Source organism: Thunnus albacares, chromosome 17 (genome assembly GCF_914725855.1).
Source record: "Thunnus albacares chromosome 17, fThuAlb1.1, whole genome shotgun sequence".
In the NCBI taxonomy this organism is placed as follows: Eukaryota; Metazoa; Chordata; class Actinopteri; order Scombriformes; family Scombridae; genus Thunnus; species Thunnus albacares.
The window spans coordinates 12,824,186-12,840,193 of record NC_058122.1 but is presented as its reverse complement, the minus strand read 5'-3'; positions in this window follow the sequence as shown (position 1 = coordinate 12,840,193).

The window sequence follows — 16,008 nt, the reverse complement described above, 5'->3', positions numbered from 1 at the left end:
ATCTGGGGCTCTGCCCAGATCACTAGATGCTAACAGCTAATTCTACACTCTGAATTGAAAGGGAGGTTTCCTTCTTTGGATCTTGAACATTTCCCACGCATTACTTTTGCAATTCATGTTCTCAGTGATTCTGGTTTGTTCTCTACCAAAGCATGCACACGCATCTCACTGATGATGTTGCAGAGATTGAAACAGACATCTGTAAACTTTCCTTTTGGTCAGTTTCAATGGTTCAGTTAATTTGGAGAATTAGTCATCATAGTTCTCTACAGGCTGTATAATACTTAGCTAAGACAATATTTTAGAGGAAGGTTTATAATTAAATAATTTCATAAAGCAAGATAACCACTAAACAGGTAAGAATCTGCATGATATTATTTAATATCTTTGATTAATGCAGTTGTGTAGCTTTGGAAGGCAGCCCAAATCTACTGCAAGCAAAATCAGGATTTCTGCAAAAGGACTGATACTGTCTCAGACGCACTGTAGCACATAATCCTCAGTTTCTACTGGGAAAAGTTATTAAAAATTGCCTCCCTGTAATGTTGCATTATGAGTTTTAGAAGTTATAGAGATTGGTGTAGAAAGTTGCAGGAGGAGATGAACTTTTTTTTCTCATTTTTTCAGCAAAAATACATCTGTTAGAAGTGTGCATATGTGTGTATGTGTGTGTCTGTCTGTGTGTTGTTTTGTTTTTGGTCTATGTGTGTGTGTGTGTGTGTGTGTGTGTGTGTGTGTGTGTGTGTGTGTGTGTGTTGGTGTATGTGTGCCTCTGTGTGATTTGGGACAATGCTGAGCCCAGCACAGCACTCATAGGCAGCCAGGGATCTGACTGTCACGCTGACTTAACACAGCACCCGGCCTTAACGTCTCTTAAGGTCTTTCTCTCACTGTGTCAAAACACAGTGAAGGAAACACAATATTATCAGTTGAGAACACACGCACGCACGCACAGTCTTGTGTGAATTGACTGAAAAATGAGGAAGAACACTGAGCATATGAGAAAACATGGGGCAGATCCCTGATGATCGGTACTGTCCCAGATGTGTGTGTGTGTGTGTGTGTGTGTATGTGTGTGTCTCAGAAGAAACATAATGCACCATTGGACTATTCAGCAACAGACAGTGGCTAATGCTATTAGAATCACTTCAGGGCAAGGATCCCTTGAGAACATAACTTACGCTACACAACCTATGCACAAACACTACACACACGCCCTCACAACTCACACACACTCACTTAAACGTCATGTCTCGTCAGCTATGTCAGGCAATTTTTCATCCAGTGACCTGAGACAAACCAGTTTTGACACCTATTGCTGACTGATCAAAACAACACATTACGTTGTTACTGAGACTACCAATATATTCAATGAGAGAGTATAATGTATTTATGAACTAGCCAGTGACAGAGGAGCCAATGCGGAATGAGACGGCTGGCTTTATGACAGCACTATAAAATAGCCTTCTAAAATGTGATGAATGTGACTCTTGCGTAATGGAGGAAGAACATAATTCCCACTTGGCGACTTTACCTCACCAAGTAAACATTAATATGTCTAGTTTAGGGCGATTGTAATATTTAAATATGTCAGAATAAATGGATTTATGAAAATAATGAAACACCTTTATAGCGCATGCTAAATGGGTTCTGATAAAGTTTACAGGACAGCTCCAAACAATGACCGCCTTGCTGTTTATATTCATTGCTCACTATATATTCTGCATCATTGTGTGATTGTTTTCTTTTATAATTTCAGTTGTCCCACATCATACATTATACCAGCCTGGCTCCACATTTTCATAGCACCACAATATAACGACACACGTGCTTTACTCTAAGCTTTAAAAGATCTAGAGGAAGAAAAAATGCAAAACAAAATCTGTGTAATTCATCACCAGTACCATTATATTGTTTGCTGTTTGAGTTATTTGTTCAATTCAGTATTCCAGGTTTTTTTCACATTGGGTAGTTTCAGTTTCTGTCCTGATAGGGGTTACAGTATCACCAATCATTGCAGTGAAATGGGTTGTTAACCTGCAGTCACAGACAGTCACTTAAAGGTATTTCTGTTGGTATGTGACATATGGGTGACAGACCCATCTCCTGCTCCCAGCAGTGTTACCCTGACTCGGCAGAACGGCCAGATTGGCCCAGACATTTGCTATGGATCACAGACCAGCCGAGTGGGCAGATTTACCCCTAACAGCCATATGCTCTGTGAAACGAACACTTCATTGCTCCATACTGAAATCACAGATTGCCCAAAACAAAAAGTATCTCAGAATGCAGTTGGAAAATGAAGTTGTCACATTTTTTAATTCAAGAAAAGCAATTATGAATAGAAATAGGAATAGTACAAATGAGTATCATTATCACGAGGGTTTTAAAATTTAAAGATGCAAAATTTTATACACTGAACACTGAATCATCTCCCGGTTGATTGTTGATTTTCTCTGCCATTTCCGTGGTGTGCTTAGAACATCCAACTAATTTCTCATTACTGGCCGACATAACCTACAGAGCCCTAGAAGGGCCATGAAGGAAAAAAAAAGTTGTGCTCTCGATTTTTGCTCTCAAATTAATAATTTGTGCTCTCGGTTTAATAATTTGTGCTCTCAATTTAATAATTTGTGTGCAGGGATGACTTAATTTGTGCTCTCGAATGATCTATTTTGCCTGTTGCCCTCTTGTAGAGGGACGCATTCAGTCAGAAGAAGACATTTCTCCTAAACGTCAGTTACTTATTGATGTGCTGATGAATGGTGAATGAAGAGCAGGTGGAATATGTTTAAGGGATCTCAGAGATAACACAGTGCTGTGCTTACAACCAAAAAATATATAGTAGTCCAAGACCAAAATAAAACCTTATTAAATCTAAGTGATCCATAATGAGGGTGTACACAGGATGAGAGAGTGGCATGAGATTGAATTCCATTAAATCGAAAGCACACATTAGTTATTTTTCTCCATGGCCCCTCCCGGGCTGTGTAATAGCCAAACAATTACACTTCATATAAAACTGCTTCTGGTACATGTTGATACACATGAACGCTGCCCAGTGTAAAAGCTAATGAGCTGAAGCAGATAAGTGACAAAAAAGTCAATCATTTAGCAAGAGAAAGAGTTGTTTGTCTCAGGAGCACTTTATACAGTTTGAATACATTATCCATTCGTTGTGCCTTCACATGTTCATGTGTCAGTAGTAAGTAAACTAGAACATGCTCTTAGTTAAAATGCTGTTGACTTTTAAATTTTGGAGGGAGCTGACAGCTCTACTGTGTGTGTTGTCAAATACAGAGTTTTTGGTCTTCACAGCAGTTAATTTTTTCATCAGAGGAGAGGATGAAAGATTTGCTTTAATTCTTTTAATCTTGCATCTTCCTTTCGGAAATATTTAAATTCCAATTTCCATTTCAGTTTCTTAACCTTTCTTGATTTCTACCCATCTATTCCTCCGCTTTATCTCCTTCTCTAATCCACTCCTTTCTACTTTTCTTTCATTTTCTTTCTGCGGTTCGTCTACCCCTCTATGCTTTTTTTTACTCTCTCTCTCTTGCTCTCTCTCTCTCTCTCTCTGTCCATCGCTCTCTCTCAATCACTCTCGCTCTCTCTCTTTCTATGATGAAGAGGGATCCTGAGCTCTATGTCAGAAATCATCTTTAGAGAGTGGCTGCCAGTGGATTACACTGAAGCAGTGGCCCCATCAGTCTAATCTGTATTAATAGCATTAGCTCTAGCCAAGCAACCAAGACTACCGTTGTACATGCACAGTTTGAGTGGATATCGAGCACATCTTTGTGTCTTTAAGTCAGCATGAGTGCTGTGCATCCTTATCAGCACTGTGACATGCTACTGCTGATGCTAACGCAATATTTTGCACTGAAATGGGGCTCAAAACTGTTAGCATTTGCATCATGCTAACAGCTTTTAGAATTAGGGTCATGCTAAAGTTCAAGTGTAATAATATGAATTCATTGAGTGGCAGGAGGACAGTCAGGCTGGGAAATGAGCTGGAGAGAAGCAAGCGGAGGCTAGGACCTACAAATTGGATCACAGCTTACTGCACAGAGAGTATGGAGGATTGACATTGACTAAAGACCATAAACATATCTCTGTTACAGTAAGAAGTGGACTTTATAGAACAAGAGATACAACAAAACTGTACCCTTGCTGTGATATCACTTCATTTCCCTTTTTGAATTTAAATATTATAACCAAGTTTGAACTTTGAATTTTGGGTCAGCATGCCCCTTTTGAAGGCAGTTCACCATGTAATCCTGCTTTTCTCTTCTAGTAGTCTGCTGTGACCACAGCAGCTTTACTGGATGTCAGAGGAAGTCTGTTGGCTCACTATTTTTTCTCCAGTCATGCTAGCTCTGGTATTGTTGGCTTGCAACTGTACTAGTAACAAGGGCCGTGTTTTGAGATTTGTCTGGTTCAGTCCATGTTCACAAACAAACGCTGCCAGAGGACACATAAGCTCTTAATTTTGTTGCCTTCTGGTTTGGATTCAACCTGATCCACCACACAATTCTCCTGTTTGTGATCACTAATTTGGTGGCGTGCGTCCATTGTTTAAAACCTCATGGATATCCTAAACAGAGAGTTGTAATCACCCTGAAAACAATGCTGAATTAAGCATTTTTTAGATAGCTACAAGGATCAGATGCAATCTCACGATGACACGATGCACATCTGAGGGCCTCACACATTTACTTCAAGATGATTCATAATAAGAGTAAAGGACTGCAGAGGATAAGAGGCAGAATTGACACATTGTGGGTGATCCACACAAGAAAAACTCAACTCCTGTCATAGGCTGGTTATCAGCACATTTATTATCATCTCTGATGTGTTGGTGTGTGTGCGTATGTACATGTGTCAGTGTAAGTGATGAGGGGAGGGGTTTGTGCCTCCATGCTTTGTGGAAGTTTGTGTGCACACACTCCTGTGTGTGTTATTGACTGATTTATAACAGGGTCCCTCAGCTTCCCAACACAAATCCATATTGGCGAGGGAGGGGAGGTCCAATAATGTTGCCAATGATTTACTATTAGAGCTCTTGCTGTCATTCTTTCACCCTGATAAATGGCATATGCTTCCCTCCAGCTGCCTGTGTGTGAGGCAGAGAGAGCTCATACTTGTAGGCGTGCCAAATAAAATAAATGATCAATCTTATAGGCTGATGTGCAAGTGCATCTACTGCAGCCTGTCAGCTTGGGTGAGTGCGTGTAAAGTGCATGTGTGTGCTGGTGTGTTCTCAGCTCCAAACCAGATGAAGCAGTTGTCTGCTCTTTGCTGACTACCCTGACAGTGGCAGAGGGGCCGAGGATGATCAATTCACAGACTGCTTCACAGCTGCAGGTGTATGTATAATACAGTATGTGTGTAGTTTGTCTGAGTACGTGTGTATGTGGTGTGTGTGTGTGTGCGTGTGTGTGTGTGTGTGTGTGTGTGTGAGAGAGAGAGAGGGGGGGGGGGGGATAGAGCAAAAGAACAAAATATGATGCAGGACCAGACACACACACGCATGCGCACGTACACACACACACATACACTTTAGTAGCTTAGCTAGTAAGTAACAATAATGAGGACAGTGCTGCTATCATTGTCACAGGTGTTCCTTAATTGGCTCGAAGCACTATTATCTTCCTAATTTAAAATGGGAGAGTGGCTGCGTGACTGCTTTTGAGAGGTTTTGTGGTTTAGTTTGAGTATGACGCCTCCAGCCGTACTGACTTTAAATTTAACTCACACTTTTACTTGTTAACTGCGTGGCTGTTTTGCAACATCACTGTCTGTGAGGGGCTGCAAATCTGTTCTGTTCTGTTTTGTTATATTCTAGTTAAAATTACCTAAAATCTTCATTGCCTTAAGATCAAAGGAATGAAGTCAATTCTGTTTAGCGTGGGCTTTACAAGGGAAAACAAGAAGGGGAGGAGAGGAACAGAGAGTAGAGGGTAGGGAGGAAGTGATGGAGGAGGAGGAGAAGTAACGACAGATCCATTCCTCTTTTTACTCCTCTGCGGGGCAAAAAAGCTTTGAGTTGAACATCTGTCAGCACCCCTTATCTCTTCCCCCCCTGTATCTTCACTGTCTCTTCCTCTCCTTTTCGAAAGCTCTCTCCCATTGCTTTCATGCCCTGACAGGAGACTGCCATCCAAAGTTTGAAAACTCGAAGAGAGGAATGGCGTGAGGTGACGTGCGCGTGTGCAGGCGTGTGCTTGCGCATAACTTTATGTCGGGGGTGAGAGAGAGAGAGAGAGAGAAAGAGAGAGCAGACAAACCCTCGATATCAAACCTGAAGAGGCAAGTCAGTGAAATGAGAGCTGCCTTGACAATACACATATGTGAGCACATGTCCGCGTGTACTGTATTCATGTGATGTTTCCTGCTGCACCATCAAAACATACAGTATGTCTATGTCTGAGAATGTATATGCTTGCTTGTATGAGTGTTTTTGCTTTAGCGATAACCAAGGCGTAATCTGAAGCTATGATAAAAAACAGGAAAAGCAGATAAGTATAAGAGCACAAAGGCTAACTTTTTTATGTGAAATGCTATCACAGAACACATAAGCAAGAGCTGGAGAGTGAAAAGTGAAGAGAGGAAATGAAGATGGATGAGATGGAAAGAGAGAGGAGGAGAAAAAGAGAGGATTGAGAGAGGGAGCCATAAGCAAAAAGCATTGGAAAAAGCGCTTGAAAGAGGAAGTTGGAGGGCTGGTCGGAAAACGTGGGGGAGGCGACTGAGACAGAAAAGACAGAAACAGAAAAAGACAACATAGCGAGAGGGAAGGCTGTGAGCATGGGTGACAGAAAGAAGGTAGGACATGAGAGAGCTGAGGAGGAGGAGGAGGAGGAGGAGGAAAAACAGACAGACGAGGCAGGGAAAAAGGAAAAGAGAAAGACAGACAGAGTGTGTGTCTCAGGACAGTTGAGTCTCATGTAAAAAAAGAGAGGAGGTATCAGTGATTGAAATACAGGGAAGCATATTAACCTGCACTTGCAAACACACACACACTCTCTCTCACACACACACACACACAGAATCATACAGTACTTTAAAGGGAATATGTGATAATATATGGATGTGTAATGCTGACACACACACACAGACATTCCTTCAAACACCAAAGCCTTCTCCGTCCACCTCTCCTCTCTTTTTTTTTTCCTCTCTTCACACCTCTTCTCAAACCTTAGAGCTCGAAGGAAGCCAAGCAGCTTCCTAATTACCTCATTTGCATAGACATACACATTGTGCAAGAGGGAGGGAGGTGGGCTGTGGAAAGTGGAAGAGAAGAGAAAAAGGGGGACAGGGGAGCTTCACCTGGAGAAAGGAGGGAGGGGGAGGAGGGAGTAAGAGAGAGAGATGTAATTTTGGAAATATAGAAAAGATATTACAACAAAAATAGAAGGTTTGCTGACAGTGAGGAAACCGTCAGATATTGTCTTCTTTCCCTACTCTGATGATATTCTGCTCTCTTGTCTTTCACCCTCACCTCTTCCCTTTTTTTTTAACATTGCCTGTGTGCTTTTCATTCTTTGCTCCCTCTCTCTCTCTCTCTCTCTTTCACTCTCTTCGCCATACTGTAGGTAGCTTAATGCCAACAGCCATTATTCTCCTCCTCTCCCACGTTGTGTCCCTTGCTCTCCTCCTCCACTTTCGGCGCTGTCTTTACCATCATTTCCTCCCCATCTCTCACATTCCTCCCTTCGCCACTCCTCTCGTTCTCGCCCTCTCCCTTTCTCTTCCTCTTCTCCTTTTCTCACAGAGTGCTGTGTCAGGTCTTTTCACCCTCAGCAGTGTGAAATGAGATTTGAATATGGCTCTTGGAGCATTTGCGGCTCGCCTGCACCCCCGCCCCCACCCACACACACACACACACACACACACACACACACACAAAGAGAAGGCCACTCGTAAAGATAAAGGATTGTGATTCTACTTGAGTGCATACTCACATGTCAAGGGAGGGGAAAAGGAGAGGCGAGGGATAGAGGGAGGAAGCTGGAGGAGACAGGGAGGATTGGGAGGTGAGAGAAGAGAAGAGGAGAGGACAAGAAGGAGGAGTGAAGAACAGAGGAAAAGCAGAATGGGCCTCTGTAGAACGATGAATATAAAGAAGGGATAAGCGAGCGAGAGAAACTGTGAAATGGATGAAAATGAAACACAGATAGGGGATCAAGTGGAGAAAATAGGAGAGAGACAGAGAGAGAGTTTCATTAAAATGCGCTAACCTTCTTGTTCGCCTGTTTCTTTGCATTTTGAGTGGAAACCCTCCGCCGAGAGAGCAAGAAGGGGAAGAATGGAGAAGAGGGCTGAACTGAGCCGAGCATAAAATGGCCATGAAGTGTCAAGTGCTGGCTTCCTCTCCAGAGAGAAACAGGGGAGAGATAAGATGGCTCCAGCATGTATTTTTTTTTGTGTGTGTGTGTGTGTGTCTGCCTGTTTGGGTGGGCTGGAGTATTCATTTCATCCATGTGTTTTTGAACTTGTACTGCTTGCCATCGAGTTGATATTAAGTAGTATATCTTAGTATAGCACACTGGCAGAAACTGAGTTCATTAAAAACACAAATCACCATCACTTGCATGATTTTTAAACTCTTCGTACATTAGAATTACAAATGCATGTGTCACATGTGCAGAGAGATTAACCAGCGTTGGTCAAACACACATCAGCTAAAGACCATTCTTCTAGACACATCAGTGATCACTTTCTTTTAAGCTACCAGCAGTCCAAGGCCTGTGCTTGATTATTGTTTGTAACACTGTTGTTGGCATGTACATCAAGGCAAAGCAATGCCAAATAAACATCCTCTAATCCAAGTGTTCAGTCCCACATTTTTCTGAGGGCCTTAGAATTGACACATATAAAGAGTCTGTGTGTCGTTTGCAAGCTCTCTGGCGAGAAAATGAAACAACCAGGTGGTGTTAACCTTTGACCTGATCGCCCTGCAGAGGCAGGAGGGATGCAGTGAGACAGCAGGATTGACGGGGAAAAAGATGAGGGAAAACAGAGACGGAGCAGCTGACAACAATTTTGTTTTTATCCGTCGCCTTCTCTCTCCCGCTGTCGCTCTCCCTGTTGCTATTTTGCTCCTTTGCTTTTGTTGGCCAAGAGAATGGTTTCAGCTGCTCTGCATGTTGTCAGCAGCTTTGGCAGGGGAGCGAGCAGAGGGAAATGGATGTGATACACACATAAATGGTCCGAATGTTTAGACATCAGGATACTTTGAGCACACATCAACAGAACACTATCCCACAGTACATATAGGCATACACCTAAAGCCTGAAATGTTTCTCTCTAAAATGAAAAAAGACTCATTAAAGTAAATCTGTTTAAGGAGTTCATTAATGTTGAAATTTAGATTTTTTAATTGCATAAATCACATTTTCGCTGCATGTCTTTCCAAGCTCCAGTTCTGCCTTTTGGGACTTAAAAAATGTAGCAGAAAAAGCAGCGACTTGTCTTTTGTGAAGCTTTTTAGCATGTCTGCATGTCACTGCACATTTTTGATTATGTTGACTGTTACGTTTTATACATTTCTAATTGTTTGGCACACTATACCGCTGCTGTGTAAAATGTTCAAGGTGAAAATGTCCAAATTCTATAAATTCAGCGAAAAAGTGCATTTTTTAATTTCTTACTGGCCACGATTCTTAATGCTATAGTCTTTAAAACCTTACAAATTCATCATATTGTAAGTTGCAAACAGGTCGTCCACACTTGGTACTTTAATTTCATTAAATATGTATCATGATCACAGAAAAAAATGTACCTACTCTCACTCTCATAAATTTCTATGTTAAATTTTCAATATTTATGTTATAAAAAATGACAAACAATCAAAATGTTCAGCTATGCTTCCTTTCACTGAAAATGTTCAAATTCAAGTGACTATTGACTATTGCAGTTGGTGTATCTGACACATGAAATCTGTTATTCAGAACAGACACATTACACATGTGTACTCATATATACAGTATGTACATGTACTCCACATATTCATCCATGCCTGCTTGTATTTACTTTTTTTTATGGAAAAAAGGACAATTTATATGCTTCAAACATGACTCATGCTTTGAGAATTGAAGTGGTTTTTAACAACTATGGCTTTTTTTTTTTTCTTTCACTCTCAATGGTCCATAGCAACTTATTTGCAATAAGCAACTAAATTATGCTCAAGGGCACTAACATTTTCTTTTCTTTTATTCCGTTATGACTCAGTTTAAATTGTATTTTGTGTGATATTTCTTGTGATAAAGAATGTATTTTGCTTTTGCTGAACACAGTAATTGTATGTTTTTCATAAAATGTGAATTTGTGATTAAATATGCAATTAATCATGTTTAATCACGCATACTGTGATTACTCACAATTTTTGAAATAAGTCATTTGACAGTACTAAAAAAATGAAATCAATATAAATGGTCAGCATATAGATTCTCTCATGAGAGAATCACAGCACACAAAGGACTGACCAGAAGACTGCAGCCAAAATGTAAAGCTGGATCTATCAGATTTAGTCTTTATGTGGTGGACACACATACACACACAAACACACACACACACACACACACACACACACACACACACACACAAACACAGTAGTGTTTCCATCACTTCAGAAGACATTACATTGACATTCATTTCCTGGAGATTTACCCTAACCTTAACCATAACCACCACATGCCTAACCCTACCCTAACCTTAACATAACCCTAAACTAACCTTAACTTTAATCCAAGTTTTCACTCTAAAATTAATGATTTAAGGGGACTTGTTTTTTGTCCCAATAAGGAAGACAAGTCCCTATAACATGACTGTGTAAACAGATTTAAGTCCCCACAACGTGAGGAATACCAGGACCACACACATACACACACACACACGCACACACACACACACACTTCAAAAGCCTCACATTGTGTTGAGAAAGCAGAAAGTTCTAAGCCATGCATATACTGTAGTGCAAATCATCGGCACTGTGTATGTAGAAGTGAGGACATAACACAGTGCATGCATTTTTGCTATGTGTGTGTTTGTAGATTGGTGGATAGGTATGTGTGGTGTAGTAACAGCAAAGTGTAGAGCTCTGCCGATGGGGCTGCAGCTACTGCGGGGTGGGAAAGTTTTTCATGTTAAATATTTAATTGTATCCCTCACTCTAATGTTTTTCTTCCTCTATATCTGACTCCAGGTTTGACTGCTGGAAGTTTGGCTAGTTTAACTAAATGGTTAAGAAATGCTTCACTTAAAAAAGTCAGTTTTCTGAAGGACTTTAATTAGCATAGCACACTATCTGCGGATTAACAACAAACGAGGATGCAGCTCCTTGAATTTTCCTGAAAAAGTAAAACATGAAGGATCTTTCAAAGAGTCATTTGTATGTTTTAGAGTTAAAGTTAAAAAAAAAAAAAAAAAAACCTAACCCATTTTTGTACATTTGGCAAAATGCTAAAAATCCATCTTGTGGATTCATGCCAGAAGAGTTGCTGCTTTTGCCACTGGGAAAACATTCTGGTTTTGCTTGACTGGTTTTTAATTTGAGTTGATGAGATGTGGTTGTCTACCCTTGTTGGTGGGGTCATACTGGTTTTCATGTGGCGTGCAGGTGGGACCGAAGAGTGGGGCAGTCTTGTCAGCAACAAACTGACTTTAATGCTCCCATCTGCCCCCAAATACCCAAACCACATCCAAACACTCTTATTCACATGCACTAAATTATTTAGATTTGCTCTCCCTCTCTCGAACCGTTACTGTTAATGTCTCTCTTGGTTTTGTTTCTTCCTCTCTCAGTTTTTAGCAGCTTCTACCCCTCACTTCATTCTGTCTCTACTATCCTCTTCTCTCATTAAAGCTTTTATCAATCTTTCTTTACCAAATGTTGCTTTTAAAATAGGAATCTAGTGAATATCAAGTGTCCTGGAACCAGCTCTCAGTGTGTATCTATCTGAGTTCCTGTCTTTGAAACATGAAGTCTCTCTCATTACTGGAATATTGCCCAATTAATCACAATTAATATCTTTAATAAGCCTTGATTTATAAAGTAATAACCTTTACTCTGTCTCAATTATGTCTTGTTGCAAATGATTTCTTCTACATGTATGACGTACAAACCAAAGTGGTTCTTTATGAGCATCACTTCATTTTTATTCATGATAGCTAATGAGAATCTCAAAAAAGGCAGAAAGTCATTTTACTGATCTCAAAGTAATGTTGTCATGATTATAAACACTATTGTACCGTCTTCTAGTTCTGCAAGACTGCTGAAGAAGACCACAGAGCACTCACCACATGAATTCAAGATTTCTAAGGCAGCGATAAGGATATTGCTGAATAACTATCACTAGTGTCAATTACTGTCCAGGAAAAGAACACTCATCAGGAATAATTTTCAAATAGTGTCTATTTGATTTTATGAAACTTCAGGGGAACGTGCTACTGGTGTTCTGGGAAATAGTGATGAGAAATATTTTTTCACTATTCTCTGACATTTTATATACACTTAAAATAGGCAGTTTGTTGAAGATAACATCGTTGAAGCCCTATCAGGGAGGTCGAAATATTTGACAGTATGAGTTGGTTCAAAATGCTGCAGCTAGAATCGTAACTAAAACAAGAAAAATGGACCATAATACAGCAATTCTAGCCTCCCTTCACTGGCTTCCTATCCATAATAGATCAGACTTTAAGGTGCTTCTGCTGACTTATTAAATCCTAAATGGGCCCCATCATACCTGTTTGATCTCCTTAAACCTTATATTCCATCTTAAGCTCTCCGCTCTCAAAATACAGGGCTCCTGTGTGCACCCAAAGTTAAAAAGAAGTCAGCAGGCGGCAGGACCTTTTCCTATCAGGTCCTGTTCTTTAAGAATAACCTCCCTGCTGACATCAGACAATCTGACTCTGTTGACATCTTTAAATCTAAACTTAAAGCTCATCTTTTTGTCTTAACCTACAATTAGTTGCCTTTAATAGAGTACTTCCTGACCTTGTACTGCACGGTGGGTCGGTTTCTGTCTCAGTGAATTTACTAAGCGCTGTCCTGCAGACAAGATTATTGATTATTGCAGCTGTTCCTTCTAACCTTCTGTTTGTTTGTTCCACAAGCACAGGGGTGTCGGAGCTGTGTGTCCCTTCTATTCTCTCCCTCTCTCTCCCAATTTTCTCCTCTTGTCCTCTCTTTTCTCTCAGGCATCTCTTGCTGTATCACCCATCCTGGAACCGCTCTGCTTCCCTGGCTGTCGGTGCCATTTCCTGAGGTTTTGGATCTGGTTCTCCATCCTGCAGGAGTTCAGCCTCATCTCATGTCTCGCTCTGAATGATGTCTTTATCCTTCTCTCTCTCTCCTGTGTGAATTTCTTGTCTCTTCTCCCGTGTATGTGAATGGTGTGATGTGTGTCTCCCCTGTGTGCATGTGTAGTCTGTCCTCCTGCCAGGTCTCCATGCTGATTGAGGTCATGAGGCTGAGATCCCATTCTGTTCTGGTGGCACCTGGAGGCTTATAGGCATCCTCTTCGTCACATTCTTCGTATATATTATAAATCCATTATAATTTTGTTATCCTGTTCAATGCTGTATTCTGTAATTTGTGTTCTATTCTTCACACACAATATCTATTTCACATCTGTCTGTCCTTGGAGAGGGATCCATCCGCTGTTTTTGTTCCTGAGGTTTCTTCCATTTTTTTCGTCGTTAAAGAGTTTTTTTTAGGGGATTTTTTCCTTATTCGACCTGAGGGTCTAAGGACAGAGTACTGCTGTACTGTAAAGCCCCCTGAGGCAAATTTGTAATGTGTGATTTTGGGCTATACTACTTGGATAGACTTGACTTGACTTGACATGACTAGAAGTTGAACAGAGATGGGGATGGGGGATCCCAGGGACTCAAGAGAGTTCAGGATCAAAGACAGTGTGCCATATTATGTAATGAAAGAATACTCTACATATGAGAGATTGTGAACGTTCCAAAGAAGGAGCTGTGAGTAGGGAGTCTGTCATGCTGCCCATTCATAGCCCGGATTTATCCCCAGCTGGAGGTTCAGAGATTAAACAAACTTTATTTAGTCCCATTTAGTCCTATTCTGAATCCTGCTGAATTGTTTTAGCTGTTATGGAGTCCCATGAAAACAAACAATGACTTATCCATAAAATGAATCTTGAATTAAAACTGAGAAAGAGGACTTGGTTATCCCTCCAGAAAAAACAAAACAAAAAAAAAAAACATTTTAATATTTGTTTTCATTTTTACTCAAAGCAGTGAATCTAATCTTCACATCTCATAAATGATGCAGGAGACACAGTATTTGTACTTTTTTGTGTGCTTAATGATGCTTAGCAATCGACAAAAATAATGGTATGTTGCATTCTCCATCTGTTGGCCATACAATCCATTGTTAATTTACAATTCCTCATACACAAAAGTCCTTATTTTTCATCTTTAGAGCCACTTATGGTATTATTAATATTAGGTATGTGCAGAGAGCCCAGTATTTGTATTTGTATCTGTATTTGTTGAGGCAGCAAATTATTTTATTTGTATTCAAATAAAAGTGGAAATAGGTGTAACAATCCTGTTTTTTGTTTTTATTACACTTCTAATTTCAGGATATTAAAGTGTTAAAATAAGTGTTCCTCACACAGTATTTAGCAAAGGAGGGTTCCCTCACTGGGTCTCAAACCCTGGTCTCCCAAACCACAGACCACTGCACTGACCACTGAACCAAAGTTCAACTCTGTCAGACCTACAGACCTGCAGCTATTTATACATCGGGTCCACCCCTAATTAACATGTGTAACGTATGAATGTTATCTGTTCTCTCTACTTATAATGCCATCAAACTTTTACTAAGCCATAAGCCTTGATGTAAGTGACGCTTTTTTATGCTCAGGTGCTCATCTGGATGAATCATCCTTGTCCTACGCGCTGCATGTGCATTACATAACTTCAGTAACAGAATGGCCGCTGTGGATATTCAAACAGAACGACTCAAAGTGAGACACAGAGTGTGTTTCTGCAGTGTCAATGAGCTGAACATTTTGGGCCCACATAATTATTCCAGCTCATCGCGGTCCAATTGACTAAATTGTACAAGTGACAGAGGAGCAGACCATCATAAAACATAAAAGTCTAGTGGTAATGAAATACATCTTATGACAAACAGAAGGAAAAAAAAGGAAGAGATGGAAATTAAAGTATGGATGAGTAAGTATGAGGCCAATTATGGCATGTTGTTCAATCAAAGGAGGATATTCTCTTTTATTTTGGTTTGTTTTATTTAACAGAATAACATAAGCTTAAGTCTCTTGAGTATCTTACCATGAAAAATGAAAAAATCTTGAAAATACACCAGCAAATTAATAGTAAATCATTTATAAAATGCAAACATGAATTATTTCACTTTTCTGATCTAGACTTATATATATTATTCATATTGTACATGCTCAACTTTAATAAACCCTGTCTATTTGCACATCCTTTTAATATTATGAAGAAGTTGTTTTTTTATCATACATATTACTCATATGTTCTATGAATACTGTATTTATTCCTTAAAGGGTACTGTTGCTTTTGTTGATAAAATGATGCAGTTTTTTTCAAAGGGATGATTTAGACATATTTAAACTCAAAGTGTCAGGAGAAGAAGAAGAGAAGAGAAGAGAAGAGAGAAGTCGGCTGAGTGGCAGAAACAGAGAGAGAAGAAGAAGTCAACTAGAATGGAGAGTTTAAAGAAATCAAGAAACAGACAGACAAAGTTAAACAAAACAGTGGGGGAATAATTGAAAGGAAGAAAAGGTAGAGAGAAAGGCAGAGATACTGTGACAGTGGGCAGAGAAGCCGTTCTACACTGTCAGGCCCTGACTCCCTCAGGAGTGGTTAAATGCATTAGGCCTGTCCACTGGGAAGCACTGAAGTGATTAGCTGTACTTCATCTTCAGGACAGAAACTAGTCAAGATTCAGGGCACACATCCACACAGATACACACAAACGCCTAC